Raw genomic sequence first — 6,614 nt, forward strand, 5'->3', positions numbered from 1 at the left:
GTGAGGCCGGGGCCTGGGGCCCACCCCCCCCCCCCCGTGCACAAATTTTGTGCACCGGGCCTCTAGTTAATATAATTATGATTGAAATCCCTATAGTTTTAGTGTGGATTTTTTGTTTTTGTCTTCCTATATACCTAAAATAACCTTTCAACATGAGGGATTTGTTCTTTCATAATTTTTGAAAAATTCTGTCATCATGTCTTCTGATATGAACTCTCCACCATTTACACTATTTCCTCTTTTTGGAACCCACAGTTAAATTAAGTTGGAGCCTCTCAATTTACATTAACATCTCTTAATTTCTCTTTATTCCTTTGTGCTACATCTGGGTGAATTATTCAGTACTATCTTTCAATTTGCTAACTTTCCCTTCAAATATATTTGGTCTAAAGTTTAACCACCTTACTTTTTTTTATTTTCAGTAACTTTTTTTTTCTTTTACATCACCATTTACTTCATATCTACCTATTTTTTATTTATAACACGTTGTTTCTTAATGGCTATTACTTCTTTTATCTTTTTAAAGATATTTAAAATACTTGAAGTCATTTTGAAATTGCTCTAGTAATTCCGTTAGGTTTTGAGTGAATTTATCTTCTGGTGTTTGTGTTTATTGTCTAAGTAATGGTCTTTCTCATATGTTTGTAAGCTCAAACTTTCCCTTCCTTTTTCCTGAAGTAAGCTACCCCTCCCTCTTCCAGAGCCCGCTATCTCCAAGCTCGGTGCTGTTGTACTGGGTGACAGTGGAGATATTACAGTTCCCAACTCCGAGCCATCTGGCAGTTCAGCCACTGTGTCACCACCTCAGGTCCACAGCTTTTTAAAGCAACAGCTGGAAGCGGAAGAGTTCAGCTTTTTTTCATTCAGATCCAGCCCAGCTCCCAGTTTCATCCAGAATATCTAACTCCACAGAGTTATTTCTACCAGCCTCTGAACCCAAAGTCTAACTGTAAATTTCCTTTCCATTTCAGTCCCTGAAGATATTTACCTGTTCTTGAGAATCTCTACATCTTTTCATTTTCCTTTTGAGTTTGTAACTGCTGCATTTAGAGCAGAGTGGGGAGCCAAAAGCAGAATAAACAGTACTCCATAATAACAGCTAACAGGAAAGTGGAAAGTCTCCTGAGGTATTTTGTATGAAGACTTACTATGTGCCAATTTTATAATCATTTCCTCATGAAATCCTCTCAACAATCTTTTGAGGTAGGTACTATTATTATATCCCTTTCATCGGTGAGAAAACAGAGGCATGGGGTCAGTAAGCAAGCTTCCTAGAATTACCAGTTAATAAAAACCAAGAGTCAAACCAGATGTCAGATTCCAAAGACATGCTCTAAATCACTGCTCTGCTGGTGTCCATCCTGACCAGAATGCTCTTTATTATTTTGATTCTTTTTTTTTCCTACTTAACTGTGAACATTTTGCACACAGAATTTTAATTGATGAAAAGGGAAGTAAAGCCATATTCCAGGTAAAAAGGAGCATATCAGACTCATGTTTTATTTAGCCTAGGCCTAGACCTAAAATCAGAAAGTTTTCTTTTTTATTTTCTTTTTCTTTAAAAAAAAATTTTATTGATTTCAGAAAGGGAGAGGGAGAGACAGAAACATCTATGATGAGAGAGAATCACTGATTGGCTGTCTCCTGCATGACCCCTACTGGGGATCGAGCCTGCAACCGGGGCATGTGCCCTTAACTGGAATCGAACCCAGGTCCCTTCAGTCTGCAGGCCAACACTCTATCAACTGAGCCAAACCAGCCAGGGCAGAAACACAGTTTCCAATGTCTCTTTTTCCTAGAGGTCTTCCCATTTTCCTTGGGCTCCAAGCACTTCAGTGCGCATCATAGCGATCAGTTCGTTCCACTGTTCGGTCAATTTGCATATTAGGGTTTTATTATATAGGATGATGAGTAAGTAAAGTTATGCCTGAAAAAGATTAGGCAGAACTTGAGACTGGAAGTAGAGAGACTAGTTAGGAAGCCAATACAAAGTCCAAGCAAGATGAAGTCTAAACTCGTTGTGGAAGCAGAAATTGAAAAGGAAAGGCATTTATGAGACATTATTGAAGAAGACTAACTTAGAAAATTCTGTGTGACTAGAAAATGAATCAAGTATCTAGGTTCCAAACTTTGGAGAAAGACAAGTTAGTGGTGCCATTAACAGATGCAGGAACCATGGGTGAAGGTGCAGATGTAAGACAACAGATTAATTTAGTTTGACATATATGATTTTGAAGTGGCAGCAAGACACTCAGAAGGAGATATTCAGCAAACAGTAAAACTGGTCTGAGAGCTAAAGGATATTCACACATGTGAAAGCATCCAGTACAATGTCGGGACTCCATACACCTTCTGCTACAAGTCAGACCAAATCGTCTGTAGCTCCCCAAGGAGCAGCTATCTCCCATTTCTACCTCCAAACAAACTTTCCTACAAAGCCAGGTACCCTACTTCACACCTGGTTAACTCTTTGTCATCCTTCATTATCCTCAGGTACTATTTTCCCAAACCCCAGTAACTTCCACCAGGAGGATGCAACCTGGGTCTCACCTCTCTATATATAGGTCCCTAATGTTTAGTGCCATGATAAAAATAGCAGTCACTTGAAATACCGATTCAAAGAACAGACTTTGGCATGTGCTGAACAAGCCTTGGAAGAAACCGTATCCTCTTAGAGGTGACCGCTAAAGAAGTGAACTTGGATGAGATTTCCAAAGTAGAGAAAAGAAAACTAAGAGGACCTAAATATAGGTAATATTGGTGGAACATCTTCATCTAAAGAGCAGTTCCCAAAAATGCTTCTCAACTTCTTTCAGCCCTAAATACCTCACCTGTAATATGGGGATCATTACTCCTACCTCACAGGTTGCTGGAACAATTAATAAGATAGTATACATAAAGTCCTTCACATACTGTCTGGCATTCAATTAATGTTCCCTTTTGTTCCCCAAACCCAATGTGAAATCATGTTAGTTTATTTCTTTTTTTTTTTAAATACATTTTATTGATTTTTTACAGAGAGGAAGGGAGAGGGATAGAGAGTTAGAAACATCAATGAGAGAGAAACATCGATCAGCTGCCTCCTGCACACTCCCCACTGGGGATATGCCCCCAACCAAGGTACATGCCCTTGACCGGAATCGAACCTGGGACCCTTGAGTCCGCAGGCCGACGCTCTATCCACTGAGCCAAACCGGTTAGGGCTAGAGTGTTTATTTCTTTGCAACTTCAGTAGCTGCTACAACCTGAAAAGCAACCCAACTTAGAAAAATAAAGGCTACACTTGTCAGATGTTCTCCCTAGGGCAAAGTTTTTTCTATTTCAACACTATAGTCAATTTAGGCTGGATAATTCTTTGTTATAGGGAGCTTTCTGTGCACTATAGGATGTTTAACAGCGTCCTGGAATTCCACCATGTGCCAATGGCACCTCCCATCAAAAATGACTCCATACAATGTCAAATGTCCTCTGGTTGAAAATCCCTATTCCAGAGCTAACTGAAATTTTCACAAAGGCCTAAATCCTTTTTCCCTGATCTCTACAAATATATCTCATAAATTTATTTGTTCCCCAATGACTTATCTACACATTAAACTATGCTTAAACTTTATAAATCATTCTCCTTAAAAGTCCACCGAAAGTGGTAGCTAGCCCCTGAACTGTCAAACAAGTCATCATAGATAATGCATGCAGCCAATCACTCAGTGCTTTATCACACTGTGACACTTAAAACCAAACTAATATAATAAGAGTAGGAGCAGCCCTAGCCGGTTTGGCTCAATGGATAGAGCATTGGCCTGCAGACTAAAGGATCCCAGGTTCAATTCCGGCCAAGGGCACATGCCTGGGTTGCAGGCTTGATCCCCAGGAGGGGGCATGCAGGAGGCAGCCAATCAATGATTCTCTCTCATCATTGATGTCTCTATCCCCTCTCCCTTCCTCTCTAAAATCAATAAAATATATTTAAAAAACAAAAAAAGTAGGAGCAGCCAATCCCAAAAGGTCTTCACACAAAATTAAGAGATTTGTCCCAATACTCAAGTGTCTAATATTTTAACTTCAAGTCTACAGGTGGCACCAAGTACATAATGTATAAAATGAGCTTCAGCTGCCTAAGGACTTTTTACAAATTTGAAGTAGACATTAATGACATAAAATATATATATATTTAAGAATTATTTTGTATCATATGCCCACCTATTTCAACAACATAAAAAGTTATGTATGCTAACAACAAAAAAAGGAGCAAAAATAATAGAAAAACTGAGTTAACAATTTAGGGTTTTTGCATAAATTGCTTGAAGTTAGTAAGTATAGCATGGTAACTGAGAGTACAGACTTGGAATGAGACTACCTGGATTAAAATCCCAACCCCATCACTTATTAGATAGGTGACTTGATAAATTACTTAACTTCTCTATGCTTGCTCGGTAAAATGGGGATAATTACGGTATCTACCTTGTAGTGTTCTTGCGGATTGAATGAGTAAAAATAGGTAAAATGCTTAAACAGTGCCTAGCACAAACATACTTAAGTATTAAACATTGTTTATCATTAGTTTTAATGATGTATAAGCACCTTGGGTGGCTCATAAAAGTAGGTACAGTAGAGTCAAACAACAATAAACTTGCACCCACATGCTCTGGGTTCATATTTCAGTTCCTTAACTATTTCATTTGGCATCAATTTCCTCATCTGTAAAATAGGAAAGCACTTTGAAAATGATGCACGTAAGGGAAAACCTAAAAGCAGTATGTTTAGTAGGATAGTAGAGAAAAGTTGCATCTGACTTCCACTTTGGAAAAAGGAAACTTTGTGGAGGAGGTGCCTTTTAAGACAATAAGTCCTCTATTAATGGACCACATAGGGAAGCACATGCCTTGAACCAAGGTAGGTCTGATTCAAAAGCCCTTGCTTTCTTTACTCCAGAGATTTTCAATCCTTTTTCATCTCATGGCATACATAAACTAATTACTAAAATTCTGCAGCACACCAAAAAAAAAAAAAAGGTATACATTTGATTCATTTACACCCAGATGGCTATTGTGTTGGCTGTTGTCATTTTTTAATTTGACAATGAAAGGGAAAAGAGATCAGAGCCTCTGACTAAATAGTCAGGTATTGCATGTTTTAAAATTCTTGCAGCACACCAGTTGAAAATCGCTGCTTTACACTATAGTTTGAAAGCTTAAAAAAGAATATCCTGATTTTTTAAAGGTTTATTTTCTTCATACAAGGTAAGGACACTAACCCTTTGAAGGTAGTAGAAATACATTAAAGGCTGTTAACGTAAAAACACAAACAAACATTGAAACCTGTAAAGAATTTTTGTGAGTTTATTTGATCCAGGAAGCAGAACCTCAATGAATTGATATAATGCTCCAAAGAATGGGCTGGTTACATCTGTATTTATACATTGCAATCAAAGGAAAGGGACGTAGGTGGGTTACATGAAATCCATTGGTGATAGACTAGAGAGGGGGTAGAAAGCAGAGCAGGGAATCCCCTGGGATTGGATAAAAAGTAAAATGATAGACACATACTTAGGTGGGTGCAGGAACAATTAACATGATAACAATGATGGAATTTGTGGTATCTGTCCTGGTGCCCAGCACATTAGGTTGTGCCCCAAGGGGTCCAGAAAAAGGGAAGTTACAAGTTACCCAGACATTTCAAAGGGTATGTTACTATACTAGTCGATGCAAAAAGACCGATAAAGGTTGACCTTGTCAGTGAAGATACCGGCCTAGGACATGACTGCCCACCATAACTGCTTTTGGTTAAAGTTTAATTTCAGACCATCCTTTGTGGTTACTTTAAGTCTGAGTTGCAAAACTGCCATGCAGGCCTCCCCTGAGCTTGTCTGGTCAGCATGTGGTCCCTTTCCTCCACAAGGCACTGGCGTCGATTTGGGCCAGTACGTGCTCTTGTTTCAATTACGAATGATCCATTCTTTTAGAAGTAAATGATGTTGGAAGAAATGAGATTCCTCTTGTATAATGAGGAGTGTCCCAATAGTTTTAAATCAATTTGATATGTTTGTTTTTAATTAGAAAAACCACTGCCTTCCAATGAACATTTCAAAATCACCAAGGGCTGTGCACGCTGCACTTTATACGAAGGAATATTTAACAATTTTTTGTAAGTAAAAGTTGCAACATCAATCACACGTGAAGCAGGTGTTAGGCCCAGTACTGTCCTCACTGAAGCCAACAAATGCAGAGGAAAAAAAGAAGAAAAAGCAGCCTTTCCTATCCGTTCAGCTAAATGCCGCTCCCACCCCCAACCCTCACCCCGCAACCAAGCCTCGGAGGCTGGGTCTGGGTCGCTGGCAGACTGTCTGCAAAAGCGCCAGCATCCAAAGTGTGTAAGAAAAGGAAAGCCAAGTCTCCCTTTTACGAAAAACCCCCAACAATTCTGTCTTTGCCCCAGGGCAGAGCACTCGCTGGGCCTCCTCCACGTCACACCCGGGGAAAGAGGAGGCGGCGGCATGTGACTTTGCTCTGGTCCGGTTTGGTCCTCCGGACTCTCAGCAGCCCAGGCGGGAGGACTCCCACGTGGCGTCCGCAGCCTGCCCACCGCCGGCTCGGCCCCCGCTGCCGGCGCTCTGATTG

The 6,614-nt window shown here is 39.9% G+C and overlaps 1 protein-coding gene across 1 annotated transcript in view; it reads right to left on the reverse strand.

The window, feature by feature from the left end:
• Positions 1-6,614, reverse strand: part of ADK (adenosine kinase) — a 470,150-nt gene that overhangs the window by 463,192 nt on the left and 344 nt on the right. The gene's annotated exons all lie outside the window — the stretch shown is intronic.

Source organism: Myotis brandtii, unplaced genomic scaffold (genome assembly GCF_000412655.1).
Source record: "Myotis brandtii unplaced genomic scaffold, ASM41265v1 scaffold190, whole genome shotgun sequence".
In the NCBI taxonomy this organism is placed as follows: Eukaryota; Metazoa; Chordata; class Mammalia; order Chiroptera; family Vespertilionidae; genus Myotis; species Myotis brandtii.